This window comes from Saimiri boliviensis, chromosome 1, assembly GCF_048565385.1.
Source record: "Saimiri boliviensis isolate mSaiBol1 chromosome 1, mSaiBol1.pri, whole genome shotgun sequence".
Lineage (NCBI taxonomy): Eukaryota > Metazoa > Chordata > Mammalia > Primates > Cebidae > Saimiri > Saimiri boliviensis.
Window position 1 is genome coordinate 194642562 of NC_133449.1, and position 17043 is coordinate 194659604.

The window sequence follows — 17043 nt, forward strand, 5'->3', positions numbered from 1 at the left end:
TAGAACATTTTCATTTCCCCAACAAGGAACCTGGTTATCCTTAGTCATCACCCCTCCCAATTCTTCCTTCCACCCCAGCACTAGATAACCAGTAATCTGCTCCCTATCTCTCTGGATTTTCCCATTCTGGACATTTCATATAAATGGGATCATACAATATGTGGCCCTTGGCGACTGGCTGTTTGAACTTGGCATAAAGTAAGAGGCTCACCCACATGTGGCCCATGTCTGTGCTTCATTCATTTTCACTGCCTTATTGCCCAAGTGGTGGTCATAAGCTCTGCAGGTGAACTGTGAAAAGTTAGGGTGTGTGTTGTAATCCCTAGAACAATTGCTAAAGAAAGCATATATAGCGAAAAACAGAGCAAAAAGATACAGCCAAAAAGCCACTAGAGATGAAAGGATCCATGAAGAATGACTGCATTTATCCAAAAGAAGGCAAGAAAGGAGGAACAAAAAACAAGAGAGAAATAGGCCAGGTATGCTGGCTCACTACTAAAAATACACACACACACACACACACACACACACACACACACACACACACACAAATCAGCCAGCCACAGTGGCGTACACATGTAATCCCAGCTACTTGGGAGGCCAAGGCAGGAGAATCACTTGAATCTGGGATGCGGAGGTTTCAGTGAGCGAAGATCACACCACTGCACTCCAGCCTGGGTGATAGAGCAAGACTGTCTCAAAAAAAAAAAAAAAGAACCCAAATGGCATACGTAAGTGCTGGAATTACAGGCATGAGCCACCTCACCTGGCCAGGTCAATTTTCTCTAATGGAAGTACAAAACAGGTATAATCCAAAATCACAGATATATCAAAAACTTTAAAACAGTGTTGGAAGCCAGGTGCAGTGCCTCATGAGCATAATCCCAACACTTTGGCAGGCCGAAGCAGGAGGATCATTTGAGATCAAGAGTTCGAGACCATCCTGGCCAACACAGCGAGACCTTGTATCTATAAAACATTTTTTAATGATACTGGAAAATGCTAACTTCGGTAGTGGCAGTTTCAATGCATCATTGCCTGGCCTTCTGGGTTTTACTCTGAACTTTGTGACAGATGATTAAGTCATGTGTCCCAGGTCAGGGAGCTCTTGTTGTACAGAGACGATGCTCCCTGGAGCACCCCGCTCCAATTCCCCTCGCTTCAACTTGTCCCAGCGTATCATATTCAGCCCAGACCAAGGCAAACTCCCCTCATGTCATCAGCCCTGCCCAGGCCAACAGCCTAGAAAAGATCCCCATCAACCCCCGCAAAGGACAGGGTGACTCAGTTCACCCACGTGGTGCAGGCCAGCTGCCTGCCTTGCACTCTCTCCAGACCTGGGCCAGTGTGCAAACTACACAGCCAGGGCCCCATGCTCAGAAGGGTCCCTAACGCTTGCTTGAATGCCCTGCTGCTTGAATCTTTTTTTTTTTTCATCTTTGTTTTGAGACATAGTCTCACACTGTCGCCCAGGCTGGAGTGCAATGGTGAGATCTCGGCTCACTGCAACCTCCACCTCCCGGGTTCAAGCGATTCTCCTGTCTCAGCCTCCCGAGAAACTGGGATTACAGGACCCCACCACCACGACCAGCTAATTTTTTTATTTTTAGTAGAGACAGGATTTCACCATGTTGGCCAGGCTGGGCTTGAGCTCATGACTTCGTGATCCACCTGCCTTGGGCTCCCAAAGTACTGGGATTACAGGCGGGAGCCACTGTGCCCAGCCCACTTGAATCTTAATTTTTGAAAATTATTTTTATTTTATGCTGATCCCTGCAAATTACGTAGCTGTTCCTACTTCAGAGCCACATAATGAAGGTTCTTGGGTGGCTGGAGTAGGCCGGAGTTTAAAGTAAGGGGCTGGCTAGGCACAGAGCCCTCCAACAGGGAGACCTTTCACTTGCTCTAAAGTAACCCTCTCAGAGCCATTTCTTAATGGAACCTGAAACCGCCTGGCGACCTTCCCTCAACTCTTTTAATCACTGGCTGTCCCCCTCTTCAACAGCGGGTATACTTCACATAAGTACATAATTAATGCTAACAAGAGGGGCCATGCCCATGGGCTGGGATCCTGTCATGGGCATTCTGTGTTTGGGGTCCCTGGGAGGCACAGGACCCACATCTGTCCTTAGAGTATGACTATAGATCACTCTAGAGCAGCCTGTTCTGAGCAAGACAAGATCCAGCAACCCTTTTGGTCAATGCTGGAATGTCTCCCAGGCATGAGCAATGGTGGCATTTGCAGGATGTTTGGCAACACTTGGCAGCAGGTCACCTGTGCCTCAGTGGCTCTGGCGGTTCAAAGCCACAACCCAGACAACCAGCCTGGCTAACTGGGGACAGCCGTTCCCAGCTGCACCCAGGCATGTGAAAGACCCTTCCTTTCCCACGAAGCCTCTTGAGGGTTTCAGGAATGAAGTGGAAACAGTAAGGGGAAACCACAAACCCATATCTCTAGTAGAATCACCTCTTAGTCCATGGGGGGTGGGGAGAGGGTGCTTCCTGTGTTGAATTTCATCCTAAAGCCACCCTGGTGTGGGTAGGAGCATGCCATCATTTGCTCCATCTCACTAACAACATCACATCAGCCCCCACATCCCCCCATGAGAGACGAAGCCAGGAGCTAAGACTGGCTAGCAAAGCCAGGACTGGGACCGATCCAGCCTCTCTGACTTGGGAGCCTTAGGGCAGGCTGTTAGTGTCTGCAGATCCTGGCCTAGTGTAGCCTGTGTGATCAGCTGGGGCTGAGGTTCCCTCTGCTGACAGAGTTTCCCTCTTAAGGACAGAGGTCGGGCTGTGGCCCTGTCAGATCATCTGTCCCTGGGAATATCCTTTTCCAGAGAACTCCAATGAGGAAGAGAAAGTGGGTACACTGACTGCTGTGTCTCTGAAAATAACTTCGTAAAACTATGTAAGGACTCAACGCTGCACTTATAATCAAACAGTTCGGGACCCCTTGGCTCTGAGAGCATCAACACGGGCCATCTCCTTTTCCTGTTTGAGTCTCAAACTCTGCCTCTGAAATCTTGTTTCAAAGGCTAAGTTTCCAGCCAGAACAAGGGCCCATGCTCTGCTGTCCCAACCCCATGGCCCTGCCATAGCCAGGAAGGCTGAGGACAGACAGGGTCTTTGCTCCCCTAGACAGAGCTGGTCATGACTGAAGGCCCCTCAGAGGCCCTTTGTCCTTTTTTGTCACTGTGCTGACCACCTTGGGAGCCGATTATGCTCCTTAAACCTTCTGGGAACACTTAAGGCCCCCAGCACTGCAAAAAGTATTAAGTCAACTGAGACAAGACATGTTTTTCCAATTAGTTATAAACCACCCATGTTGGAGTTTTTGCAAAACTGGCCGGTTGCTTTCCCATTACCCAAGATTCCTCATCCTTTCTGCATAATTTCACAAGGTTTTCAATTGGTACTAAAGGCCCATGACCATGGAATAAACAGGATGCTCACAGCAAAATGCTAAAGCCAAAATTTCCTCTTCCATACCATGCTATGAGAAAGGAGATGGCAAGTAACTTCCACCTACCAAACTTCCCTACCTCAGGCTGAAGACACACATCAACAGGTGCAATGACGTTTGTGTTGGGATGTGCATTTTACTATATACATGCACCTTTAAAAAGATTTTTCCTGGTTGGGTGCAGTGGCTCATGCCTGTAATCCTAGCACTTTGGGAGGCCGAGGAGGGCAGATCACAAAGTCAAGAGATCAATACCAACCTGGCCAACATGGTAAAACCCCATCTCTACTAAAAAATACAAAAATTAGCTGGGCGTGGTGGCACGTGACTGTAGTCCCAGCTACTTGGGAAGCTGAGGCAGGAGAATCGCTTGAACCCAGGAAGCAGAGGTTGTAGTGAGCTGGGATCATGCCACTGCACTCCAGACTGGCAACGAGTGAGACTCCATCTCAAAAAAAAAAAAAAAAAAATTCCCACTGACATTTATTTCTCATGCCAAGTCAGGGCCTGCTGCCAAACTGGGGAGACCAAGATCCCAGAGCCAACGTGCTCACTCTCCTTCAAGGACCGTGACACCAGCCAGAGAGGCGGAGAATGTGGTAAAGGCAGGGAAAACACAGTCTCACACCTAGGAAGACAGAAGAGGTCTCGCAATGGGCAGGGCAGCCCTGGGAGAAGGTGACTCATAATAGCAGGAATAAATATTACAGCCAGTGTATCAACAGACAGGAGGAACTTAACAAAGCTGTTCTTTTTTTTGCGATAAAGTCTTGCTTTGTCACCCAGGCTGAAGGGCAGTGGTGCGATCTCAGCTCACTGCAACCTCCGTCTCCTAGATTCAAGCAATTCTCCTTCCTCAGCATCTTAAGTAGCTGGGATTACAGGCATGCCCCACCACACCTGGCTAATTTTTTTTTTTTTATTATTTTTTATTTTTAGTAGAGGCAGAATTTCTCCATGTTGGTCAGGCTGCTCTTGAACTCCCAACCTCAGGTGATCTGCCTGCCTTCTCCCAAAGTGTTGAAATTACAGGCATGAGCCACTGCGCCCAGCCAAAATGCTTGATTTTTTTAAGCAACTGAGTTTGTGGCAATTCATTAAGCAGCATTTCCAGCTCTGACCAGAGGTCTTAAGCACCAACCCCGGCAGTCATACCTATGGAAAACGCCAAGTCCTCACATGCCTCTCCAGGCTTCCAAGAGACCTACTGTGGTCCCATCAGGCTCCCAAAGGCCCCTTAGGGCACTGTCACTACTCCACTGTCTGTGGCAGGAGCCACGTAAGGGCAGTAAGAGGAGGGGCTGTGGAATTTGAAGCTTCTAAGTCCTGGCCCCCAGGACCTCAGGTGTCTTACCCAGGTGTGCTATTAATGTGATGTATCGCTTGATGTTAACCTTGGCTGGCTGGGGCAGTCTGTCAGGTTTTGCCGCTGTAAAGTTACTCTTTTATCCCCCATTCTGTTCTGGAAGAAAGTCACTGTGCACAGCCCACACTGATGGAGGAGGCATCCTGAACTTTTATTTACTGAGTTTGGCAACTCTGCCTGTCACAGCAGCTCGTTCCAAGTACTCCATAGTGCCATGAGGCTGCTGACAATCACATTAGACAGTGCAGCTCTACTCTAGAACATCAAGGAAACGCAAGTACCCACACACCAGTCACTCAGGTACCACTGTACTGTTGTTTTCTGTAAAAAGGCTCACAGTTTTGTTTTTTGTTTTTTCTTTTTTTAATATGGAATCACTCTGTCACCCAAGTTGGAGTGCAGTGGAGTGATTTCAGCTCACTGCAAACTCCCCCTCCCAGGTTCAAGCGACTCTTCTGCCTTAGCCTAAGAGTAGCTGGGATTATAGGTGCATACCATCACATATGGCTAATTTTTGTATTTTTAGTAGAGACACGTTTTCACCATGTTGGCCAGGCTGATCTTGAACACCTGACCTCAGGTGATTTGCCTGCTTTGGCCTCCCAAAGTGCTGAGATTACAGGTGTGAGCCACCGCACCCAGTCACAGGGTTTTTTTTAAGATGGGAACTTGATATCACTACCTTGCAATGGCCCAGTATCAAGGATGGCCCTGGACGTCCAAGAGGTAGAGCAGCTCTATTCCTCCACACAGGCTTTCTCCAGCCTTCCTTTCTTCTCCTCCTCAGAAGCCTGAGGCATGTGGGAACCCCTTGGTCCTGGTCCTCTGGGTTCCGGGGTTCCCAATCAAGGGAACCTTCACCAGTTCAGAACCAGCGTCACAGGAAGCTTTGACCCCTCCTGTGCCTCAGGCGTCTCTGGGCCAGAAAGCTGTAGTTCCGTGCCTGCCGAACCTGGTTGATGATGAGACACACCGGAGAGCTTTCTAAAAGCTTAGACTTCTTGAGCCACCAGCACGTGGATCCTAATTAAAGATATAGGTAGGGTCCGGGTTAAAAGCAGCCCAGGTGGAGCTGATAATTAACTACGTGCAGGAGTCTACATACAGGACAACCACGCTTAGCTGTGCTCTGGGAAAATTTTCACCTGCAAGTAATGCACAGCTGTCTGATGGAGGACCCAGGGCAGACCCTGACTCTGACTCTCTTTTTTTTCTTTTTTGAGACAGTCTCACTCTTTGGCTGAAGCTGGAGTGCAGGGTCCCAATCTCGGCTCACTGCAAGCTCCACCTCCTGGGTTCAAGCGGTTCTCCTGCTTCAGCCTCATGAGTAGCTGGGACCACAGGCGTGTACCACCACGCCTGGCTAATTTTTGTATTTTTAGTAGAGACAGGGTTTTGCCATGTTGGGCAGGCTGATCACGAACTCCTGGCTTCAGGAGATTGCCCGTCTCGGCCACCCGAAGTGCTGGGATGACAGGTGTGAGCCACCGTGCGTGGCCTGACTCACTTTTTAAATGAGCAGTGTCTGAGGAAGGAAAGTGTCTAGCTCGGCCTTCTCCCAAGCTCACAGGACGTGGAATTAGGTGCTGACAGACCCTTTGGAGAAACTCCTTTCCTGTCCTGTGTGACCAGGAGGAAAGGAGGCTTAGTGGTCTGGTGTTTCTGGGTATACAGCCTCTTTGCTTCTTCCTTATTTTCCTTGTCCATATCACATCTCGGGTCCCTTGGATCAGGGACAACTGGATTGTACCCCTCTGGGTGGCCGCTCACTACACCTTAGGACCAGGTAACTGGTTTAGTGAGTTCCAGGTTCACAGAGGGAGAGGAACTGCTCAGGATAGGTCATCCCCAGAGTCTCCCCCATGCCTAATTGAGGTGATTTAGGTGACAAGATTTAGAGCAGATTTTGGAATCTTGAGTTGATGTTATAATGGGATGAGGCCTTGGGGCTGGGTGAATGTATTTTGCATTTGGGATGAACACACATCTTTGGGGTCTAAAGGGCTGACTAGGTAGGCAGACTGTCCCTCCTCACACAACAATGTCCATGACCTAATCCCCAGAACCTCTGGATGTAGCAAAAGGGTCTTTGCAGATAGGATTAGCAAGGGGTTTAAGATGGAGAGATTGGCCTGGAAACTCAGGTGAGCCCAATCTAACCACACAAGTTCTTAAAAGCACAGGACTTTCTCGGGCTCAAACAGGAAGGATAAGGAGGAATGGGAGGTCCGAGAAGTCACCACACTGCACAGGAAGCAACCATGAGTCTCGTTCACCTCATGTATCCCCAGAGCCTGGAACCCAGCAGGTGCTTGGCCACAGAAAGGCCAATAAAGTGAACTTTCGTGGTTTCTTTTTCATTTTTGGACAGAGTTTTGTTCTTGTTGCCTAAGCTGGAGTGCAATGGTGCAGTCTTGGCTCACTGAAACCTCTGCCTCCTGGGTTCAAGCCATTCTCCTGTCTCGGCTTCTCCAGTAGCATGCACCATCACACCTGGATAATGTTTTTGTATTTTTAGTAGAAATGGGGTTTCACCATATTAGCCAGGCTGGTCTCGAACTCCTGACCTCAGCTGATCCTCCCGCCTCAGCCTCCCAAAGTGCTGGGATTACAGGCATGAGCCACTAAAGTGAACTTTCATGCACTGGATTCCAGCTACCAGCCATGTGGGTGAATTATATAACCTCTCTGACCCCACAGCATCCCCTTTCTATGGATATCAGAAGCAAGGGCAGTGAAATAACCCACCTAAGGTCATCCAACGAATGAACAGTGGGGCTGGCCCACTGCAAGCCCCTCAGAACCCATCTGGTTGCCGAATCCAGCACCTCCCACTCCCACCTCAGCTTGGCCATAATGAGCAAAACTCCTGGGTAGACAGGGGTGAAGCTTCTCCTAGCCCATTTCCTTCCTTTGCTTCATTCTGTGCCTTTGTTTTCTGGCTACTGGTTGTCATCCCATTTTCAAAGCACAGATCAGCAGGCAGTGCCAGTGCCCATGCCCATGCAAAGACCATCAACTCCCAGAGCTACCCTGGGGAAGAGCTGCCATAGGGAAGGGCCTGCTCCTGGCCACCCGCAACAACAGAGTGTCCTTAATGATGAGGGGCACGTACTGGTTCATAACCTGGCTCTGTGGCTAGACAGAGCCCCCGGACAAAGGACTTCATCTCCATGGCTGCAGTTTTCACAGCTGTGAAAGGGGACAGGGAAAATGGACCTCTCAGGGGTACTGGGACAGTAAAATGAAGCAGCTCACGAGACAGCTTCTAGCACAGTCCCTGGGACTTAATTCTTAGTTGAACTTCCATTCTTTTTGTTTTGTTTTTTTGAGACAGAGTCTTGCTCTGTAGCATAGGCTGGGGTGCAGTAGTGCAGTCTCAGCTCATTGCAACCTCCGTCTCCTGGGTTCAAGCGATTCTCCTGCATCAACCTCCAGAGTAGCTGGGATTAAGGTGCCCCCACCCCACATCTGGCTAATTTTTGCATTTTTAGTAGAGACAGGGTTTCACCATGTCAGCCAGGCTGGCCTTCAACTCCTGACCCCAGGTGATCTGCCCGCCTCGGTCTCCCAAAGTGCTGTGTTTACAGGCATGAGCCACTGAGACCAGCTGAATTTGCATTCTTTATGAAGAGACATTTAGTTAATCTCAAAGGACTCTCTCATTTCAGATTCTGCCCAAACCATAAGAATCATTTTTTGGACTTGGGCTGTCTCACTCCTTTTCCTCCACACTTTTATGTTTTTACCAAGTCTTCTTCTGTACTTAAAGAGCACTCCCCAACAGTCTGGCTATCACCCTCAGGCCCACTATAAACTGTACAAGGGGCCCAATTCAAAAGGCCATCCTAAGCAGGGGCTCCTTTCATTTGAAAACTGCTGCAGGCCACGTGTAAATTCAAGACACTGCCTCTGCTTGTATGCTTCCACTGTCTTCCAGCCTAAAACCCAGCCCGTCCTAACACTGACTGACTGCTCATGTATGTTACGTAAGACCCCATGCTGGGCAGGGATACTGAGATAAGTAAGACACAGTTACAATCACTAGAAGCACCTCCACCAGAGACAGAGATAGCAACAGATAATTTCACCAGGATGTATGTGCCTGTCTATAGAGACCCACTCTCAGGAGGGGAAACCTAATTCAGTTCCCAAGAACCTACCACTTACCACCCTTCGAAGGAAAAATTGTCTCCAAAGACAGACTTTCAAGGCCAAAGTCAGACAGGAACAAGCAAGACCAGGACCAGACTCCAGGTGTGGCTGACATCACTATCTCCCTATTGCAAGGAGGCAGAGGCCCCTTGAAGATATCCTTTTGCATGAGTTCCAAAATATCTACTAAAAGTAGGTCATTATGGCTGAAAATGCATTTTTCCCCTTGTCCTTGCCGCTACTCTGTAAGTTTGGGCTGTAATCTGATGTTCAGCAACACCAGCCCTAGCCAACTGCTGGCCAACAGATCACAGGGTTGTGACCCTTGGAATTGGAAGGCATTCTACACACCATGTCTCTTCCGGGTGCTTTTTCCTGTCAACCATTAAACCACGCAGAAACAGGCCAAGCGGCAGCTTCTGTGGCAGCTCTGTCCTCTGACAGATCACACATAGTGCGTGCTGAGTTTGTGGCAGCTCCTTACATCTAAACTATATTTATTTTTCAATGCAATTAAAGCTTTCATTTGTTATACATATTGACACCAAGATTTATGCTTTGTCCATGTATTTTGGTTTCCTATTTTTATCCATCCCCAGACGTGACATGGGCACTATGAACATATTCCATATGAACCAATCACAAAAGACCTGTAGTCCAGATAGAGATTAGCTACATTTCCTGTTTTAAAAACAACTTGGTAATGTTATGTAATTACAAATTTTTGAATAGACACGCTTTATACATAGGAACATACATATACATAAGCTATATAATATTTTACAATAAATTTACCAGAGATATGCAAGACAATGCCTCATTATTTTATAATAAGCTCCTTTCTCTTTCCCCTTCTTTCTCTAAAAACAAACAAAAAAAAAATAGCAATACTATTAAAAAAAAAAAAGCTAAATTACTCACCATCCAATGGCATTTGACAATTCCTTAAAATCATCTGTCTCCCTAAATCTAAAAAATTTTCACACCCAGAATATTCAAAAGAATGTGCTATGAGTAATAACAAAGAATGAGGTCAAGAGAATCTTTTGTGCCCTGGCCCATTGGTTTCTTAGTATACAACACTGAGGGCAGAGAGGACCACGCTTACTTTTGGCACAAGAGTTAAATCTCGCCTATCACTTTACGGTTGCCCCTCACATATATCCTTTGGTTTACCTCCCATACCCAGGCTTTACTCTGCATACCACCTTCCCCTAAGATTCTCAGTTTTCTCAACTGTTTGTAGCTCTAGCCATGTACTGTGGCAGGACCCGTGACCACAGTTCCTCAAAAAGAGCTTCATTGTTTGACATCTGCCCCTTGAGCTTGTCTACCTACCACAGTGTTTATTCTTGCATTTAGTTCATAGGAACACATTTTCTTTTTATAAGTCAGTAGAAAGTATCATGTGTGAGTTTAGGGAAAACACAGTTTTATGTAGTACCATATACAGATGACATACCATTGGCTCGACCAGAGTTATATAAGAACAACGTGTTGTTATGTTTTATTCCCAAGTATGAAGAAAGCTCATGTGAGATTATTCTCTGCACCCTAGCATTGTATCATTTTCACCTTTAACACATTATCTTGTCCTACTTCTTTTTTTTCCCCATGTCCAATTTCTGAAGTGAATTTTCAAACCAAATATATATACCTATATACATATATACATGTACATATACATAGATACATATGTATAGATCATAATTCAGAAACTGTGTCTTTGTCATAAACTTATGGTTTAGCTTGACAAAAAAGCTCAATAAATTCACCCACCTTGAAGATTAACTATTTCATCACATGTAACCAGTGAATGAGGAATATGAAAATGACTGAGGTTCATTTTCATCACAAATATTATAACCTCAAAAATAAAAGTTTACCCTATTCTCCACTAGAATTATGCAAATACACAAAATACAAAGTATCCACACTCATTACTGATATAATGTATGTCAAATTACTGGTGGATATTTTTCTTCCCCTTGCTTAATCAGCTATATGCCAAGAAATTTATACATTGGGCAGATAACAAATGATTGCCATCTGGGGATTGCCAACATACCAAATTTTCTTTTATCTCTTCAGAAAGGTCAGTGTGCAGTTGTCTAATAATATTGATATTCTGATAGTGATTAACATATGTTATGTAATCTTTCTGTGCCTTTCTAAATGGGATCAGATTCTGTACCATACAAGTCACAGAATTTCAAAAATTCTGTTGTGCGGGTAAAGCTAAAGACAACAAAAGAACGAGTCATTAGTTATCGGGTTTTGTTTTGTTTTGTTTTTGCCACCTATATGTATCATATTCTAAAATGAACTACGGTGGGCAATTACCAGATGAAACTCTGAGCTCATGTTCTCACACTGTCTGATGGGCTGAATTTTCACAAGGGATGGCCTGTCATCATCTTGTCAGGATCTTTGGAGACACATTTAAGACTAATATTTAGTTGGCATAAATACCAAAATGCCCAATAATAAAACATTTTATCCATTTGTTTTAATCACAAGCCTCTTTAATCTAAATGATTATTATGTTTCATACATCTTCTGTAAAGATCAAACTGAGTCAATGTCTCTAAAGAGGAAAATAAAATTTTAGCACTGTAAAAAAATCTTTAAGGTCAGGTTTGTATTCCTATTATAAATTTTAAAATATTTCTTTGCTTTAAGCAATATTGCCTCCTTGAAATCATTATTGGTTTCAAAAAAAGTAAAATAATTTTCTATTTTCTAGTTTGCAGAAGAGAAAAGTTAATATTTTCAGAGAATCATTTAACAAAAAGATACCAAGCTCTACTAATTTAACAAATCATTCTCCATTAGACTGGAACTACACAGGAGATTGCAATTAGGAAATGTCTTCATAGCCGTTTGTCCATATTAGCCTTAGCTCAGCCTATGGTCAGACTGTATCCTTCTCATATGTTAAACTGACAATCAACCATCATTGAAGGTAAAATGAATAGTAATGGGCACCTTCTGACCACAGGACACCTAGACATGCTGTTTCTTCCACAGGGAATAACCTTCCCCCCCTTTTCTTTTAGCACAATCTGTAGTCCTTAGCTTGCTTTTCACTTCCTCCTGGAAGCCTTCTCGGACCACCCTGACTAGGTCAGTAACTCACTTCCACATTAGATGCTCTCATAGCATCTATTTTTTATCCTATATCAAAATAAAGTTGAAACTGTAATATTAGTGAAAGCCTGAAGGGAACTATCTATTTACAAAATACGTAATTTTTTACTTTTCCCAATTTAAAATTCCTCATCTGTAGCATGGGCACTTTATTCTCTACAGCATGCTGAGTGCCATTTTATTTTAGCTATGAGGCTGCAGTCAAGTTGGAGGAAAATATGACCATAAGAGTAGACAGCTCAAAGCTATAGGCCTGGGAAATTACAGGAAGAGAATGAAAAAGGCAGGGAGCCCCAGTTCTCCTCTATAAGCTTTAGCTGGAAGTGTGGTAGGTGAATTAAGGGGCAGATGCTCGTCCAAGTCATGTTTGGAGCATGAAAGAGGCAATTATCTCTCTGTTTGCCCCTTACCAACAGGGAGGTTTGCTAATCTATTGTTCTATTGCGTAGCCTTATTAGACAGAGGGAGGGCTGGGATTAACTTTCCCAATTCTCTATTAGTTCCCAGGTGGCAGGAACCCTAGATTCCTATATAACACGGGGGACCCTGTGAAGAAGGCTGTGTTGAGAACAGGCAGCCCTAGAGGGTGTTGGCATGGGGAGGAAAGAAGCCACCCTGCTTCAGAGGCTGTGCAGTAGACTCTTAGATCAAGGTCTGGATGAGGCACGTGGCAGAGATTCAGAAGGTCCACAACACTGGCAAGAGCCCAGGTGAGGCTGCAGCAGAGGCAATGCCAGGCCCTGACACAACTAGAAGATCTGGACCAGTGGATCACAAACTGAGCTCCACCAGCCCCAGGCATCAGCCACTCATGCCAGAAGGACAGGATGTGGCCAGCACTCAAGAGACACCACTGAGGACATGAGAGCTCACTCCGGGGGACACTTCCTGGATTCAGTGATTTCCTCCTTCTGCTAAAGCACCTGGTCCCACACCCAGACGTAATTTTAGAGGTCACAGGAAAGAAACAAAATGCTCAGGAAGACTAAGCATTTACCTAAAGAGGATGGCATACATGCATGCACGCACACACACACAGAGACTATATAAACAGCTCTGACGGCCTACTTATACTATTTAAAAGAAACTGAAATATCTTTCTTTTCTTTTTCTTTTTTTTGAGGCTGATTCTCACTCTGTCACCCAGGCTGGAGTCGAGTGGTGTGATCTCAGCTCCCTGCAGCCTCCACCTCTCGGGTTCAGGTGATTCTTGTGCCTCAGCCTCCCAAGTAGCTAGGACTACAGGCATGTGCCACCATGCCCAGCTAATTTTTGCATTTTTTAATAGAGATGAGGTTTCATCATGTTGGCCAGGCTGATCTTGAACTCCTGGCCTCAAGTAATCCACCCTTCTCAGCCTCTTAAAATGCTGAAATTACAGGCATAAGCCACCATGCCCAGCAACATCTCTCAACTGGCACATCTAAGGTATCCTCATATCCTAGATACGGTATTCCCCAAGAGAATGAGGGGGTTCATGAGGAAGGCCAGAGCAGAACAGTTTCAGAAAATGCAGCAATTCTGCACATTTAAATCCAGTGACAGGCACTAGGTGAGTGCTGGGGATACAATGGTAAGTAAATGTAGAGAAGTCCCAACTCCCATGGGCTTGCCAGCTAGAATATGTTAGACTGGCATAAGACCAATAAGCCGAGAAACAATTAATGAGTGTGATTGTGCTCAAGGCCGTGTGCTCAGGGGAAAGTATCAGGATTAGCAGAGAGTGAAACAGGGGAACTCCATTCATTCATTCATGTTATCTATCTAGAGCAGTCTCTACTCAGAAGCCTTCTTGCCTAACTCCTGCTGGTTAAAATTGGGTCCCAATCTTATCATGACTTGCTTTTGCCCATCCAGATACTGGAAATTCACTTTTCCTCTCTAAAGATTTGCAACAAGATCTGAAAAATTAAAATTAAAGATTTGCTAAAAGCAAAAATAACAATCCTGATCCTCCACCGCTTAAATTATTACAGATTTATGTCCACTAAGAAGCCCCCTGTGACTACAGGAATACCAACTGCATGAAGCACAGGTGGGGCCCAGTTTTAGAGGCATTTTCAGACTGTCATGGTAGTCTCAAGGGCTAGATAGGGGATGTGGTAGAATTAGCAACCTCTTCTTTTTCAAAATCCACTGAACAATCCTTCCAGGTCTAGCCTTAGAGACCCAGGAGCTGAACCAAGCAAGGGAACTCAGGAACCCCTGTATCTGGGCTGAGCAGATCATAGCCTCACAGAGTCCCTTAGCCAGGCTTGTCCTGTTGTCAGTTCCTTTGTTTAAGTCAGTGCTACCTTTCACAGAACTGGAAGGAGGCTGCTCAATATGCTACTGTGCTAAGCTCATTGGTCAGTCTCAGCATGTAACATTCTAGCAGGCAAGGCAAGTGGAGATATAGTAGTTATTGGCTAAACTTCCAGCAGCTGGACAAGTCAGAGATTGGTTGCCCTCTTTTTACCATTGCCCAAGAGGTAACAGTAAATTAGATGATCAAAGAACTGAAGTATAAGGTAAAAATACATTTCAATCCTTTGTCTTTGTAAAATATTTTCCAAAAATTACTTTGGATTGACCATGTAACAGAAAGTACATGATGTGTGTTATAATCTTTGCATTTAAAATGGAATGCCAAAAAGTCACTATTGTGTCTGCATGCATGTGGGTGTGTTTGTATGTTCACATGTATGTGCCACCTTGACTGCACAAGTCACTTCAGGGAACATCTTTGGCTTGTGATTCTGAAATGCACCACTCATGAGACATTCCCCTCCTTTACCCTGCCACAAGAGTGGATGCTCCAAGCTAGGCTTATCATATGCTCTGGAGAATCTGAATCTTGAGTGGGGACATAAGAATTGAAGACTGTTGGACCTGAGTCATCCAATGGGAATACTTAGACATCTGCAGAGTTAAGTGGGGCTTCCCCAATTCTGGCCCTTCCTGAAATCAAGTAGTGCTTTGACTCAGTATTCTTTCAGCAAATACCCTGTTCAGCTTAGGTGAGCCAAAGCTGATTTCTATTGCTTGCAGCCAAGGAACCCTGACTAATCCAGCTACTGACACCAAAGAGTTAGTAGGAGGCAACAGTGCCCCTGGGAAACATGGTGTTTTTAAAATGACTGATTGTATTAAATGATATATTTTTAAATATCATTCCTTTTCTTCGGGTTAAGAAAGAAATTCCCAGATTTCCAGAGGACAGTCATGTTGGATTGGAGCTATAATAAGCATCCCTGCCACTCACCCTCTCACTACTATCACAAGAGTTCAGAAGCCTCTCCCTTTTCTCTTGACATGATAATTAGATTGGTGTGACAGGAGCACTGGAATCACTAAAATGTGCTTCACTGGCTGTCCTTAATAACTGGGAAAAGCTGGTGGAAGAAGTTACAATGAGACAAAAAGCAGTGAAACTTATGTGCAGATTCCAGGATGTGAAGGTGACAACCCATGGCAGGTAGTGATGAGATGGCTCATCTCTGATGGTTTGTGTCCTGTGCAAATCTCTGGTGTATGGGGCAGGAGAATTGTTCTTGAAGGCAGTGGCTAATAAAGTGAAAGAAAGGCACTCTCAAATCTTAAAATTCTTCCCCCAAAGCATAGCACAATACTCAGAGCCTTTCCAATCAGAGCCTTTCCAATGATTGCTAGAGCCTGAGGTTCCTGAAAACCAAACCCAGACATTAATTATTGGGCTACCTCATTGCAATATTGATTGAATTCAAAACTTCACTATATCTCGTGGGTAAATTAGGACAATCATCAAGAAAATTTAGGATCCTGACAATTAGAAGAGCAACACTGGGCACACTGAGAGCCCTGAAAATCTTCCAAAATACTCACCACCACTTGCCTTTGCCATGGTAGCTCACCTCCCTTGCAGAGGAAAGCTAAGAATCATGCCCTAAGTCTTATTGTAGGTTGGCTAGTAACCAGAATTCAAAACAAAGAAAGTACAGAACAGAGTAGAAAAAAAAAAAAGAGTTCCATTCACAAGGAATTGCAGGCATTTACTAATTTGTGCCATAAAAAGGCTACAGAATATTAATAAAAATAGATTTTGAAAGTTCTTGGTTTGGAAGATAATTTTTCAGATAGCTTATGTTTTGATGCCATTCATTGAGCTGGCTCAGGCAATCAACTGTGATTCTAAAAGCGTGCTGGCTGAACCAGTAAATACAAGCCTGCAATGAATGGCTAATTAAGTGACATTACAAGGCAGCACATTCCTTTTCAGGAGGTTGAGGAAGAAATTTGAAGATTTCAGAGAACATCCATGTTGAACTGAATATGATGAGTGTCCCTCCAATCCACCTTCACCACTCTGCAGCCCTGAAGACTCTCCTTTCACTCTTGCCATGATAATTAGATTGGTGAGGAGTGCACTCAAATCATTAAAACATGCTTTATTGTCTGTCCTTAGTAAGCTGGAAGGGCTTGAGGGAAAAGCTGAATAAAAATGGGCTCTGTGAACTCAGGGGAATAAAGAGGATCCCCCAGAACAGTGCCCTAAAGAATGTGGTTCTGCTAATTTGCAAAGGCAGCAGAGTGGGTTTGTTAATTAAATCTAAAGAAGGGAATAATAGGCAGAGATTTCTTGTTGTGGCTAATTCATGGGGTCTATAGGAATAAAACTGATAAGCAACCTACGAAAGTCCTTGATTTATACAATCACAGAACTCCAAGTCAAGTGAAGGCTAACAGGAATCTGCTCTGAACCTCCACATTAGAAAGTCCCAGTCTGTGCAATTCTAGACCTGAGTCAGTTTCCATACCTAGAATGTTTTGAATAAAAAGATGTTGGATATTCTTGAAAAAGGTCCTTTCCACAATCGTACTGCTAGCCTTCCCCCAAGGAATTTTTCACCGTTTACCTCAAAAACCATGCACTGGAGAAATAACTTTA

At 44.9% G+C, this 17043-nt stretch overlaps 1 long non-coding RNA gene across 1 annotated transcript in view; it reads left to right on the forward strand.

The window, feature by feature from the left end:
* Window positions 1-11253, forward strand: part of LOC141582884 (uncharacterized) — a 154282-nt gene extending 143029 nt beyond the window's left edge. The window contains exon 6 of the long non-coding RNA XR_012515795.1: window positions 11079-11253. This is a non-coding gene — a long non-coding RNA (uncharacterized LOC141582884). The remainder of the gene's footprint in view (window positions 1-11078) is intronic.
* The last annotated feature ends 5790 nt before the right edge of the window (window positions 11254-17043 follow it).